Consider the following 15951-nt stretch of genomic DNA (forward strand, 5'->3'; position numbering starts at 1 on the left):
TGATTCTAATAACTTGACCCAGAGTAATTGGCTGTGATTCTTACGTAATCTCTTAATGGTCTTCGTTGTAATGCCAGCTTCTGCTATTTGTGACTAATTTTAATAGGAGCTTCATTCTCTCAATTGTAGGGGTGGATTTTCTTTTGATTTACTCTTAACTGAAGATAAGCAATGTTAACAAATTGCCCTCTTAGATTTGACATCTCTAAAGCATCTGTGTTTATTTTTTTAAGAGGAGACCCATTACAGAGCATGCATTAAAAAGCTGTAAATTTCAAGTAGCCCGCTATGGGGGCTTATTATGACCATCTCAGAGCTGGATGGGATGGATGTGGATTTAGCAAGTTCTGCGGATTCGGCACGTCAGGATCTTGATGTACATGTCAACTTTACGTGAATCCCTGCTCAGGCAGTGGAACAGGTTATAAAATTCAGAAAGACACCTATCTTCATCACTGGACGTCAGGGATGGGAGTCCTGACCAGGTAATGCGAACCTTGTGCATCGTCTGTAAGACTGGAACGATAATCTAAATACCCAAATGATAGTGACTTCTTATGTGTTTTATTAGTATTTGCTTATCTTTTTTTCTTCTAATTATCAAATAAAGATTTGGGGAAGACATATGAATATAAAACTCTCTAGATATGGATTTTGGAGCCAGCCTATGAGAAAACTATTAGAAATCTAAAAACTAGAAACGCAACTCTAGTTTAGTTTTAACTTTCTCTTTTCTTCCTTCCCACTCTCATCTGTTGATTTGAGGAGAACAGAGAAAGAAGACAAGTGGAACTTCAAGAGCAGATGTCCTGGGATACTTGGAAGAAAAATGCTGATCTTGGAAAGTCTGTTCTCTAGTACCATTACTCTTGAAAACATTTCAACCACCAGTGCCCAGGAAAAGGCAAGCTTTTGGTGGAATTGTGTGCAATGCAGGGAAGGCTGCATGTGTCAAAAGTTGCAGTGAAATTCTGACTCCTTTACAGTAGAATCTATCACTATGAATGTCTAGGCTCCTGCTTTATGTAGTAGCCGTCTAGCATATAGAAGTCATGAATCTTTTTTTACAAAACGAGATACTTACAAACTCCTTACGCATTACAGTGGTCACCTCTTTCATTCATGAGCAAAGAATGAAAGCCCTCTGCAGGATGCTGACCTTCCTGAATTGACTCTCTATGAATGCTTGAAGTTTCTCTGACATGTTCTTATTCTCCATAGCACTTGATAGGAAAGCCTCTGAAACATTTTTATACTCCAAAGCTTCGTGACTAGATGATACAGAGGTTTATTCCAGGAGTACAGTAACACGAGTGTCCACTTAATAAGGTCTTCATTCTAAGCAACCAGAAGAAACGGTCTCATTAAAAAAATCATAATTCAGTGGTTTTGGTAACATGTAATCTTTGCTCAGAGCAGCTGACCTAAAAAACTTTTGGTTATTCCTATGTGCATGCAGAGATTTTTGAAGGTAGTAAAACTTGCAAAAGGATAAAATGTAAGCTATTCACACTTGGCTGAATTTTTAAAAAATCTAGGTTATTTTAGGAACTGATTCTTCTGATGTGTTCTAATTTATAACATGAAGAATTTTCTTTTTTCCTCCGAAATTCTACCACCACTCAGTGAGTTCTTTTATGTTTGTATATTTGCGTGAGAGAATCTAAGTATTTATGCAAGTCAATATGTGCTGCAGTGCCTGATCCAGGAAAGAGGGATTCCACCTGTGCCCACATCATTGTCACCCAGTGATTCATTCGTATTAATTAATCAGATGAGTCATTCGTATTGATTTTTGATTGATAATTTGTTTCATGATATTAAAACAAAGAGACAAGGAAGAAGACATGACATTCCTAAACAGGCTTCTCTCCTCAGCTGATACCACACCAGCCCCCTGCTGACGTCAGAAGAGTCTGTTTTGTTGACGTGTCTCTGGGCAGAAAATGGCACAGCATTGTTTTTAGTAACAGCATCAGTGGGATTCACAATGGAGAGTTTTGCCCTCTAGTTCACTACTAATAGCAGAATTGAGCATGAAAATCCCAGGAGCTGAAGATCTCTAGTTAATATGCTTGATTTCTTTATAGCCATGAACTGTTTTACTGGTAAAGAACAGAGAACTGAATAGGATTAAATATAGTAATGCACATAACGTGCTGAGTAAAATGTAAGGCCATGTAGTAACTCTCAATAAACTTTAAATTTAAGCTTATTGAAAATCCCTCCTCTTCTTCCTCTTTGTCCTTTTTCCTTTACTTGTTCACCCTCATTATCAATGAGCTTAACAGGGAAAAAGAATGCTGGTATCATTAAGAAGGTTGTAGAGAGAGAAGATAGTATTTTAAGGGGGGATGCATGTGAAAATGCTTTAAATAATGTTAGGAGGAAGGATAATGCAGGAAATCAGAAGGAGAGACTATAACAGTGGAAATTTGGAGTTGCCATAAATGATTGAGGCTTGATATGTAAACTGTGTTGTCCTCTGAACAGAGGCAATTGTTGCGGCCATGAGAAGCAAAGCAATGTTTTATAAGCCATTGTGGGGGAGACTTACAACTTAAGAATAAAAGGTGACAGAGGAGTCATTGAGAATGACGAATGAAGGAGGTGTCAGAGAAGTAGAAGCAGAATCAGGAGAGCTTTGAAAGGAAGATGCGAGGGCTCAGGTGGTGCAGTATAGGATTCCCAAGTAGGAGTCACTAGTAACAGGGAGTACTCAAAACTGGGGTGTGTTTCTTACATATTCATGAATTTTGCAATCTTATATTTTACACATGGAAGTTCCCATTCATTTCCTGTTTTCATACAGAATAATAGCTGCAATCCTGTGTCTAATGCATTGGTTAAACTAAAGTTGTCTGCATGGACAATTTATAGATCTGCTATTTATGTTGCTACTACAGATCTTTAGTCATCCCTTGATTTCGCTCATGCTTCATCAGCTACATAATATAGTTACTCTTCAATTGCTTACGGTTCTTCCACCTTTTTCTGCATGTACAGTTACCATAACCTCTAATAATCTGAAGTCTGGTAACCTACAAACTGTCTCATTTGATCCGGTGAAAAATCCAGGTGAAAGAATTACGTTCATCTGGTGGGCTCTATCTCTTTCCTCGGGAGTATGGAAGAAATTGGTGTTGCAGCTCTTGGTGGCATTGATATAGTACTGTTTGCCCTGGGCATATTTTTCTTTCTTTCTGTCCATGCAGACGACTTTAGTTTAACCAATGCATTAGACACAGGATTGCAGCTATTATTCTGTATGAAAACAGGAAATGAATGGGAACTTCCATGTGTAAAATATAAGATTGCAAAATTCATGAATATGTAAGAAACACACCCCAGTTTTGATCAGGCAATTAGTTAGGGTTGTTGGGCATTCAGTAGATGAACCCATTACCAGAACACTAACATGTTTGATAGACGTATATTTTTTTAACGGGGGGTGAGGGGCATCACAAAATTTGAAAGTCATTCTTTTCTTACTTTTCTATACATTGTCTCTATAAAAATGATTTTACATGTAACGTTACTAAATTCAGTCTTTTCCCTTCTCTGTTTTATTATTATTATTATTATTATTTTTACTATTTGAACCAAATATAGTACATACGTACCAATATTTGGTGCTTCCCAGGGGACAGTAGTGGGAAAGAATATTCTTGCCAATGCAGGAGATATAACAAGACTCAGGTTTGATCCCAAGGTGAAGACCATCCCTTGCAAGAGGGGACAGCAGCCTACCCCAGTATTCTTGCCTGGCCAATCCTACGGACAGAGGAGCCTGTTGGGCTACAGTCAGAAGGGTTGCCAATGTTGGACACAACTGAAGTGACTTAGAATGCATGCATGCACCTATATTTAACCACTTAATCTTTTGTTTACTTGGAAGAGTTGGGAAAAAAATGGACAGACAAAATGGAGGATGTAAGAAGATCTAGTAAGTAAAAAGAACTACATGAATTTAATAGAAAACTGTATCACCGCCTTTTATTATCTGTCTGCTCTACTGTGTGCTCCTTGATTGACCTGAAAGAATTAACATACAACTTTCAAATACCTTCCTCAGAAAGAGAATAATTGTTTCCAATTGTAAACACCCCTTCTATTGTAGCTGGAAACCTATTCACTGCAAATCTTAAAACAATAATTTGTAGCTTTAAAAAACTCCCAGTATTCACTTTTGTGACCGGGATTCAGCTTTGTTTAACATGTTCCATCCACCCAGTTCACTGCAGAGCAGTTGTCATTTATTGGCTATTTACTCTGAGCCTGGAGAAAAAAGCCCAGAGAGACACTGAAGGACCAGAAAAATCAACATGCTTCCTTTTCCCCAGTCCCACCTAAAAGTGCTTTGTGTCAGGTAGTATTATGGACTGAATGTGTATTCTTCAAGTTCATGTGTTAGAGACCTAACTGCCAAAGTACTGTGTTTTGAAAAGGGTTCCAACTTTTTGGGATCCCATGGTCTATAACCCACCAGACTCCTCTGTCCATGGGATTTCTCAGGCAAGAATACTGGAGTGCAGGGTAGAACCCAAGTCTCTCACACTGCAGACAGATTTTTTACTATCTGAGCCACCAGCGAAGCCCATTAAGGTTAAATGAGCTCTTAGGGTGGAACACTGGTTTAGTGTCTTCATGAAGCAAAACACCAGAGAATTCTCTTTGTGTCTCTGTGTCTCTGTGTCTTTTATTCTATCTCTCTTCCCCACGCCCCACCCTTTGGGAGGAGTCACAGAGAAGCCAGCCTGGGAAGAAAGAGTTCTTACCAGAACCTCACCTTGCTGGCACCCTACAGACTCTGAGCAGACTCTGAGCAGCGAGGCCCTCTAGGAGTTTGCAATTTGTTTATTCTACATCGAATAATGCTTGCATTTTAGACACTGAAATGACAGGAAAAGTCCAGTTGATCTGTGTGGTTTACCATCACACTGGGGTAAGAGTAAACATGTGACTGACTGATCACCACTATTGAGTACAGAGAGAATACAAAGAGAATAAGGATACTGTACCTTGGATCTGCTCACTCACCTTAGTAACCCCATGCATATCTTTGATACTTTCCCAAAAGTTTTAAAACGTCTTAAAATTTGTGTTTCACAGGAACCCTGTGAGATAGCCTTAATCTTCACTATGATCATCAAGTTGTGTTAATGAAGATGCAATGACTTGGAGAGGGCAAGTAATTTTCCCCAGGTCCCATTATTAGCCGATGCAGGTCACTGGGCACCAGTACATCTGTTCACTTCCTGATGTCACATCACACATGCCTGTGGGCTCTCGGTCTTCATCTGTGTAACTGGGACCACATGAGGAGCTGTGATGACTCTGCTTAAAGAGAAAAATATTTTATCTTTGACTACAAAACAGCAGTGACTCTAGAACATTGGTTTTTTATCCACTTCTTCTGCTCTGTCTATAAAACACTCACTGCTACAGTCTTTGACAATTATCAGTGTCGGGGCCTGGTTCTCCTGGCTAGACTTTCTTCTAGGCACCTTGACAGCTCTTCTACTTTTATTCATCTTTAATCCTCTTGTTACATTTGTTTCTTCAAGAAAATAGCAAATAAATCTCCAAATGGTAATATAAGAATATTACCTGGTCAGCACCCAAGACAACGTCATCGGCTCTGTGAACAAGGCCTGCCCTTTCCTGACTTTGACTCTTTAGGGACAAAATTTATCTGTCTGGTCATGAGTACATCCTGAAAACCCATGGGGCTTAGTTTTTGAACCCTCTCCAAACATCTCCTCTTTGACAGTAGAACTAGACCTTCATGCTTTCATGATGTATTGTAATATTTCAGAAATTATTCCTGGCCCTACCTTTGGCAAACAGAAGCATAAAATAATAGACACTTGCAAGCGTGATTTTAATATTACTTTTCCTGTCTGACCTTTGTAAGTAAGCAGAATTTAAGACTGAAGTAAGCAAGAATTGAGTTTGGACAAGAGAACTGATAAAATAGAGATTTTATCCTCCTGAATGAGATCTGAACATGATTCTTTTTCCAATTTACCAGAAGAGTGATAATTTAATTAAGGATAAGATATCAGCATTTACTAGGTTTTCTCTGCTCTTAGTTAGTTTAAAGGGGCATGGTATACCTAAGAATAAAATGGTTATTTAAAATTAGGGGATGAAAATAAAAGAAGTGGTTCTCAAAAAGGAGACATATAAATTGGAGAAATTTGGGACTGTCTCTCTCATCAACTAAAGAGCTTATTGTGACAGGCAAGGAGGATAATAGCTTATATAACATAGACATATTTGTGTGCATATATTTCTGTGCATGTATACATGTGCTATGCATAAATATATGCTTAATTCCTTCATGAAACTTTGGACCTTATAAAATTCAATTTTATAAGAGGTGGTAAATATAGCAGAATACCCTAATTCCTAATGTAATTGATCATTTATTGGTAGATGACTATATGATTTTTTTCTGTTAAATTGTTATTCATGTGTTTGCTTTGGTAGCACATATATTAAAAAATTAGAATAATACTGAGAAGATTAGCATGGTCCCTGCCCAAGGATGACACACAAATTTGTGAAGCCTTCCATATTTTTCTGTAACAGCTTCGAGGGGTGGGACGGGAAGGATGGTGGCAAGGAGGTTCAAGAGCGAGGGGACATAGGTATTCCTATGGCTGACTCATGTTGATGTTTTGCTGAAAGCAGTACAGTATTGTAAATCAACACCCTTCAATTAACATCTATAAATTTAATGATTAAAACTGTTACTGGGGATCATATAACAGGTTCAGATATCCACTGTATGACTAAAGAGGATCTGACTGGAAACTGATGGTGTCAATTATCATTGGTTAGTGATTCATTAACTTTATAGTTGAATGAGAAATGTAAACTAACAAACACTATCGTCTTGTTTCAGTGCCATAGCAGGCTATAATCCTTGTCTGCGTTCGCTTTTAGGTGGTGTAGTGCCCAAACTTTGAAACTGAGGCTGTTCCCAGAAGCACACAGTCGTGAGTCCTGCCCAGGGTTTTTGTTCCTGATGCTGGAGGCTTCTGTTCACTGGTCACTAGGTCAAAATTTTCTCTCCTTTCTCTGGGTCTATCACGTTCACAAGTCTTTATATTTTGGTTTTCTAATTTGATTCTCTTATTCTTTTGATCAGACTACCAAGTCCCTTGATGATTTCTTTTTCAGACCCTTTTGTGCTTTGATCTTTCTGATGCTCATTAGTGTATTTGCTTCCATGTCTACCTTTCTGAGTAGTTTTCAGCATCTACATAAACCCTACCCTATTCTCTTACTGTCTGGATTTTGGCATTTAGCATCAGCATATTTTTATGAACTTCACTTTCCTTCTGGTGCGGTTTCTGGTACACAGTTTAAGCTGGTTGGCTCACATCTGGCTGGTTCGTGTTGTCTCCAAACAATTAGAGAACTCTGTTTTCTTTCTAGGCAATACTGTCCCTTGTTTTGATACCATTACTAATTTTCTATGATTTCACTTCCTTCCTCATAAGCTTTGTCTTTCTCAATCTACTGTAACTTGAGTACTATGTATTACTATTTTATTTTATTTTGTTAACTTTAATTGGAGGCTAATTCCTTTACAATATTGTATTTGTTTTGCCATACATTGACAGGAACCCACCATGAGTATCCATGTGTTCCCCATCCTGAACACCCCTCTCACCTCCCTCCCCATCTCATCCCTCTGGGTCATCCCAGTGCACCAGCCCCAAGCATCCTGTATCATGCATCGAACTTGGACTGGAAATTCATTTCACATGTGATAATATACATGTTTCTATGCCATTCCCCCAAGTCATCCCACCCTCGCCCTCTCCCACAGAGTCCAAAAGACTGTTCTATATATTTGTGTCTCTTTTGCTGTCTCACATACATGGTTATCGTTACCATCTTTCTATATTCTATATATATGCAATAGTATACTGTATTGGTATTTCTGGCTTATTTAACTCTGTATAATAGGCTCCAGTTTCATCTACCTCATTAGAACTGATTCAAATGTATTCTTTTTAATGGCTGAGTTAATATTCCCTTGTGTATATGTACCACTGTTTTCTTATCCATTCTGCTGATGGGCATCTAGGTTGCTTCCATGTCCTGGCTATTATAAACAGTGCTGCAATGAATATTGGGGTACACACATCTCTTTCAATTCTGGTTCCCTTGGTGTGTATGCCCAGCAGTGGGATTGCTGGGACATATGGCAGTTCTATTTATAGTTTTTAAGGAATCTCCACCCTGTTCTCCCTAGTGGCTGTATTACTATTTTAAATAAATATCAACCTAGTATAGCAGAGAATTAAAGGGAATAAAATTACAATAGTATTAGGAATAATACATTCCCCCAAATTATAATCCAGTAATGCTCCCAGTTTTAAATGACTTTCTATCCATGTATTATTGAGGTCCCCTACTTTTCCTTACTAGGTGTTTCAATTTTGAAATAGAATGTAGAAACAATGGAGTGGAAATTCTGAAAATCACCTTGGATTTTAGATGTCTCAAGATTAAGTATGTAATTATTAGTTTTTTATAGTCAGTAGGGCTATTCTTAGCACATATAGCTCAGTGTAGGGTGATTGCTATTGAGTGAAGGATGTATACTGTGAACTGCAGTCACTAAACAGGATGCAATGCCAGAAAGACACGGGCTTTTGTTGTGGAAGGAAAAACTTACAGTGTCTGTCATCTACAGTCTACTGGTCAGATTTTTCAAAACACTTTCTCTTCCTTTGATAATTTAATAATTTGTTTTCTTTATTTCTTTTCATCCTGAGTTGCATGAGTCTCTTATATATACTTGGATACAAAGCCCTTTCCAAATATGTGATTTGCAAATATTTTTTTTTTATTCCATAGGTTTCCACTTCATTTTATTGATGGCTTTTTTTACTATGCAGAATGTTTTGAGTTTGATGTGGTCTCACTGGTTTATTTTTGCAGTTCTTGCCTTTGCTTTTGATGACTTTTGAGTTATCTGAGCTGCTTGTATTTTGGAAAGCAATCTTTTATCAGTTGCTTTATTTGCTATTATCTTCTCCCATTCTTACCAAAAGACACAGACTGGCTGAATGGATACAAAAACAAGACCCATATATATGCTGTCTACAAGAGACGCACTTCAGTCCTAGAGACACATACAGACTGAAAGTGAGTGGATGGAAAAAAATATTCCATGCAAATGGAAATCAAAAGAAAACCATATTGGCAATTCTCATATCAGAAAAAATAGACCTTAAAATCAAAACTATTATAAGAGATAAAGAAGGACACTACCAAATGATCAAGGGATCAGTCCAAGAAAAAGACATAACAATTTTAACTTTTTATGTACCCTACATAAGAGCACCTCAATACATAAGATAAACACTAACTGACACAAAAGGGGAAATTGATTATAACACAAAAATAGTTGGCATGTTAACACCACACCTATACCAGTGGACAGATCAACAGAACAGAAAATTAGTATGGAAATATAAGCCTAAAAGGAACTATTGGATCAAACAGACCTAATTGATATCTTCAGCACATTCCATCCAAATGCAGAAGAATACACTTTTTTCTCAAGTGCACATGGAACATTTTCCTCATCTTGGGCCACTAATCAAACTTCAGCAAATTAAGGAAATTGAAATTATATCCACCATTTTCTCTGACCACAACACTATAAGACTAGATATCATTTATAGAAAAAAAAAAAAGTTTAAAGAACACAAACACATGGAGATTAAGCAACACATTTCTAAATAATAAACAGGTTACTGAAGAAATAAGGGAAATCAAAACATTCCTAGAAACAAAGAACAATGAAAACAGGATAATCTAAAACCTAGAGGATGCAACAAAAGCAGTTCTAAGAGGGAAGTTTATAGAAATACAAATCCTACCTCAAGAAACACATTGAATAGACAACCTAACTTTACATATCTTTAACTCTTTTTAAATTTCTCTTATCAAAGTCTTAAAGGTTTTCTATAAACCTTTCAACACCTTGCTTAAGTTTATTTCTAAGTGTTTTATCTTTTTTTGATGCAATAGTAAAGGTGATTTTTTTCTTTATTCCACTTTCTGATAGTTCGTTGTTGATACATAGGTTGGCAACTGAGTTTCATATGTTGAAATATAGTAAACATAATGTATGATACATCTTTAAAGAATAGACATTTTCTCACAAATAAGACATATAGATGATCAAGAGGTATATGACAAGATGCTCAGCATCACTAATAATCAAAGGAAATGCAGATCGAAAGCACAAGAGATATTACCTCATACTTATTTGAATGGCTAGTCCAAAAATGTAAAAAATGACAAATGTTATTGAGGATGTGGAGAAAAATGAGTGCTTATGTACTGTTTGTAGGGATGTATACCGGAGCAACTCCCATGGAAACATACTGCAGAGGTTCCTCAAGAAATTTAGAAGAGAACTGTTATGTGATTCATTATCCCACTTCTGGATATATAGTCAAAGCAAATGAAATCATTGTCTCAAAGAGAGATCTGTACTCCCATCTTCATTGCAGCATTATTCACAGTAGCCTTGGTATAGGAACAACCTGAGTATCTTTCAACATGTGAATGGATTAAAACAGTATGATGTGACATATATAGGTAAATACTATTTAGCCATTAGAAAAAGAAAGAAATCATTCCCTTTGTGGCAACATGGATGAAACTAGAGGACATTACCCTAAATAAGTCAGAGAAAGACAAATACCATATGATCTCAATTATAAAGAATCTCAAAATAAATAATTTCTGAGAGAGTGGACATCATCGAGTGGCCTACCGACTCAACGGACATGAGTTTGAGTAAGCTCTGGGAGTTGGAGATGGACAGGTAAGCCTGGAGTGCAGTCCAATGTGTCCCAAAGAGTCGGACACCACTGAATGACTGACTCAACTGAAGAGAGTGGAACTCACCTTTGTTCTCCTCAAAAACCAAAAGTTAAACACGTGTGGTGATAGTATTGTTACTTAATAGAAGGGAAACTCGTTTCAATCCATGCACAAATGGGGGTGGACAAGATGATGGAGGGGTAGGTGGAAGTGGGGTACACCTCTCTCCACTGATGCATCAAGAACGTCTAAAGATGCAGCAGGTCTCACAGAAGACCAGGTGAATACTGACAGGACTCGCTGACTACTGAGAAGGAACATCCGGATCCATACAGAACTTGGTAGGACAAAGGAAAGAAGGGACAAGGAGGAAGGGGAAAGAAGGAGGAGAGCAAAGGGGAACAGCTTGCACCTGGGGGAGAGGGAGCTGAAGCGCAGGGGAGAGATACCCGCGTCCATGCCCATCCACTGGGAAGGGGGAGGCATTTGAAGCAGTTGGAGAGTGAACTCACTACTCTGTGACAGTCTGAACGGAGTGAGAACCACATAGACGAGCCATGCTGCAGCCTCTAATACCTCGGACAGGGTTGTAAGTCCACTGGTGTCCACAGAAGCTGGGAGCTGGAGCCATGGGGATTGCAGAATGATCCCAGGGTGAGGACTCCTGTTGATTGTGGGGAGTCTTTCAGATGGCATGGGATGGAGGAAATCTGCTGCATGGAATGCTTCTTATGGAAACCCAGGAGGCCATAAAAATAGGGTTCCACTGCCTGTGGAGTAGAGCTATCTCTTTCTGCATGCTGGTACCTGTAGGGTGAGCAATAGAGAAAGACTTCAGTGAGGGTGGTCCTTAACTGCCTAATGCACTAAGCAATGGAGAATTTTGAATGTGTATATACCCTATCTTACCCTATTCTCTGTCTAAATTTTGGGTTTTAACATCATAATATTTTTATGAACTTAAATTTCTTCTGGTAGAATTTCTGGTTTACAAATTAAGCTAATTCCTCACAACTGGCTTATTCTGGTGGTTCAAGAAACTTTGAGAACCTTCCTTCCTCTCAAGGCAATACTGCCCTTTACTTTACTACCATTGCTGACTTCCCATACTTTGACTTCTTGCCTAATATATTCTATGTCTTTGTCTATTCACTATAACTTTAGTAGTATGTGTCCCTGTGTTGGTATTAATATTTATAGTAAATTATTAATGGATGCAGTAGAGATCCAAAAGGACTACAGTTACAACAGTAGTAATAAATTACCCCCAAATTATAATCCATTAATGCTCCCATTTAAAACTGATTTTCTATCTATATATTATTGAGATCTTTACTTATTTTCCTTACTAGGTGGCTCAATTTTGAAATGAAAATGTAGGAAACATTTTCATGAGTGGTAAACTCTGGAAATTACCTTTCTTTTGATATGCCTCATTGGTAAGGATGCAAATATTATTTTGTTGGTTTTTTTTCACCCCTCACCCCCCAACTGGGGCTGTTCTTAGTACATATTATAGCTCACTGTGGGGTGATTGCTATTCATTGGAGAATGTACACTGTGAACTGTAATTGTCAAACAAGTGAGTGGAGATGAAGAAAGTAATGCCAGGAAGGCACAGGCTTTTGTTGATCTAGAAGGAAAACCTTGCTGAGTCTCTCATGTACAGTCTAATCATCAGATTTAGGAAACTGTTACTTTTCTTATGCTCCATTAAAAATTTGGATTATTTGTGGTTTTTTGCCCTTGAGTTGTATGTCTCATGTATTTTTGGATGTTAAGCCCTCATCAAATATATGATTTGGAAATATCTTCTGTCAATCTCTAAATTGCCATTTGATTTTGCTGATGTTCCTTTGTTTCGAGTTTGATGTGGTCCCACTGGTTTGTGTTTGCAGTTGTTGACTTTGCTTTTCTTGTGAAACCAAAAAACTCACTGCAAAGCCTGATGGCAAGAAGATTAACACAATGTTTTCTTCTAGAGGTTTAATCACTTAAAGTCTTATGTTCAACTTTTTAATCCTTTTTAGTTGATTTTTGTGTATAGTAAAAGACGGGTATGGTTTCATTTTTTCATAGGACTATCCAGTTTTCCCAGTGCCATTTTTGAAAAGCTTGTCCTTTCCCCACTGGATATTCTTGGCTCCTTTTTCATAAGCTAACTGACAATATATGGGTGTACATTTCTTTCCAGCTTTGTTGTTCTGTTCTGTTAATGTATGTGTCTATTTTCATGCCAGAAGCAAATCATTCTGTTTTGATTACTATAGCTTTCTAATACAATTTGAAATCAGCAACCCTAGTCTCGAACTTTGTTCTTCTTTCCCAAGATCACTTTCACTCTTTGGTATTTTGTGATTTAATACAGCAGAATATGTTGGAGATATGTCTCTGGGACTTGGAAACGGCGAACCTGAAAGAACAACACTTGGAGAGTCACTGCAAGGACTGACAAGTTTATTTCTGCAGTCAAGCCTTTTTATAGGAGCAAGGAACAAAGAGCTTAGAGCATACAGCCAGCAGAACACGTACAAGGCCAGGATATGATCAGTAAAAGATACTTCAAGGACCAGCGCATTCTTAACGACCCATGTATTTATCCATGACCCATTTTCTCAAGCAACATCTTTAATGTTTAATTGTTAAATCTAGGCACCAAGCATAGCCAAAGGCAGGAAATGTTCTTTAGCAATCAGTACACAATGCCTGGGTACTTCCGGCCCTTCGCCATTTTCCCATGGACCTTCTCCTTCAAGGCTATTTTGCACTGTGCCTCCCAACATATCCTCCTTTTGTTTTTAGTTTAAGCACAGCAGCTGTTAGTTGGACTCCGTCATAGGAGGCACGGAGTCTTGAGTAGAGACATCTGTTTAGAATTGTGTAGTGCCATACCAGATAGGGTTCCTACTGTAACAGTAGATATTAGACTAAGAATACCAGCAATAATCCATCCTATTATGCACCTTGACCTCCTTAAGCCATATTTGAGCAAAACTGAGAGAAATACAGAGTCGGTCCATGGTTCTGTTAGGTTAACAGGAAGCCACAAATCAGATCTTTGCTTGACTATTGCAATGTTGACATAATGATATGAAATAGTATGGTTTAAACATGTATACAAGGCACAGGCTGTACAGTTAACAATCTTAGCAGAAAGATCTATATCGAAGTTACCTACAATAAACATGTACGGGAGGTGCACACAAGATTGGATATAACCTGTACTATCATATAAAAGGTATAGTTTTGAGGTTTTTAATTTTGCAATCCAATACACATTGGCAAAGTGCTCCAATGCAGCAGGAATCTTCCACACATGCCATTCCTCAGGTCCTACGGTAGGGGTTCAGACATTGACGTTTTCTCTTCGGCTTCTCTATGGTCATTGATGTGACCCTTCACGTCCGCTGCATCACCTGTCAGGGGAGTCTGGTCTTGAGGTCCTTCTCGGTAATGGACATGGCAAAGTGGAACCCAGATTTCTTCTCCACCTGCAATTACAAGACCATAACCTCTGCCTAGGAGTCATAAGATTCCTGGCAACCTTGATTAAACTGCTTCTACCATACTGGTGTGTTGGCTTCTAACAGTTTCTTACTGTTTTCCTCTGCAAAATGTCTGTCTGCATGAGTATCAGAACTATCTTTTAGTAAATTTAAAAAATTTAAGGAATAAAGAGTTAAAGATAATAACAATTGAGGGTTCATAGGATAAGAAGTGTATCTCCTCTTCCATATTCCCCCTTTCTGTTTTAACAAATGAATTTTAAGAGTACGATGGGTTCTTTCAATAACTGCTTGACCCTCGGATTGTAGGGTATCCCTGTGATGTGTGTTATATTGCATTCCATTAGAAATGAACGAAACGAGTGAAAGGTAAATGCAGGCCCATTATCTGTTTTTAAGACCGAAGGTATTCCCATAACAGGGATGGTGAGTAAAAGTGCGGAAATGGCGTGTTTGCTGGATTCTGAAGAGACAGGCGTTGCCTATATAAAACCTGAAAATGTATCAACTGAGACAAAAAGCAAAGAAAACTTTCCCAAGGAGCAATGAGTGAAGTCAGATTGCCAAAGGGAGTTAGGCTGTTGCCCACGAGGATTAACTCCTGAAACTGTGGTATGTAAGTGCAGAGGAGCTCAGACGTCACAGGATTTAATGATATGTCTCACTTCAGTGAGGGGAATATGGTATTTAGAGTGCAATCTTTTAGCATTGGTATGAAGATTAGTGTGTTCGTCCATAGCAGATGTAAAGATAGGAGCTATGAACTTATCAACAGCATCACTCCCTGCTGCCAGGGGGCCAGGTAAACCTGAATGAGCACATATATGTGCAATGAAGAAAGGTTCTGTATGTGATCGAATTAAGGCTTGAGTCTTTGAAAAGAGAATATATAATTCTTCATCTAGGTTGTATAAAAAGGCAGTAACAAAATCGGGGGAAAAAGGAAGCAAGGTATTTGGAATCAGTATAGACATTGAAGGATGATGGTTGAAGAGACAAAAGAGCATATAAAGCATACAATTCAACTCTTTGTACTGAAGAATAGGTACTGGGTAATTTCTCTTTGATATCAGGGCCAACATTCCCAGTTATGCCTTTCTTGTTGCCATCAGTGAAATAGGTAGGTGCATTTGAAATAGGCTGGGAGGCAATGATATTAGTTACTATAAATTTAGTAAATTGTAGGAAGTCCCATAATTTTCCTTTCGGCAAATGGAATGAGATAACGTTCTGAAAGTCACTTAATGCTATTTGCATGGTCATGTTATACTGTAAGGCAATTTGTAATTCCTTTTTTGTCAAAGGGACATGTATTGCATATGGATCAAATCCAGTTAAGGTTTGTACATGGCTCCTTCCTGATACAATTAGCTGTCCTGTTTTCTCAATGTATGATATGATTTTCTTCGACTGCTTAGTATGTAGATATACCCATTCTATCGGGCTGTTTTGAGCTATGATTGCAGTAGGTGAATGTTTGGTGGGGAATATATATAAATAGATCGGTTGGGTATGGTCCAGCCGAGTTGAGAAAGATTGTTGAATGTGTTTTTCAACAAATTTTAATTCTTCTTTC

At 38.0% G+C, this 15951-nt stretch overlaps 1 non-coding gene and 1 pseudogene across 1 annotated transcript; one reads left to right on the forward strand and one right to left on the reverse strand.

The window, feature by feature from the left end:
* Positions 1 to 337: 337 nt before the first annotated feature.
* Positions 338 to 3211, reverse strand: LOC113881502 (annotated as a pseudogene).
* Positions 3212 to 6477: 3266 nt separating this feature from the next.
* On the forward strand, positions 6478 to 6588 carry LOC113882360. Its single transcript, XR_003508368.1, has one exon. It is a non-coding gene; the product is annotated as a U6 spliceosomal RNA (small nuclear RNA).
* The last annotated feature ends 9363 nt before the right edge of the window (positions 6589 to 15951 follow it).

Source organism: Bos indicus x Bos taurus, chromosome 23 (assembly GCF_003369695.1).
Source record: "Bos indicus x Bos taurus breed Angus x Brahman F1 hybrid chromosome 23, Bos_hybrid_MaternalHap_v2.0, whole genome shotgun sequence".
Taxonomy (NCBI): Eukaryota; Metazoa; Chordata; class Mammalia; order Artiodactyla; family Bovidae; genus Bos; species Bos indicus x Bos taurus.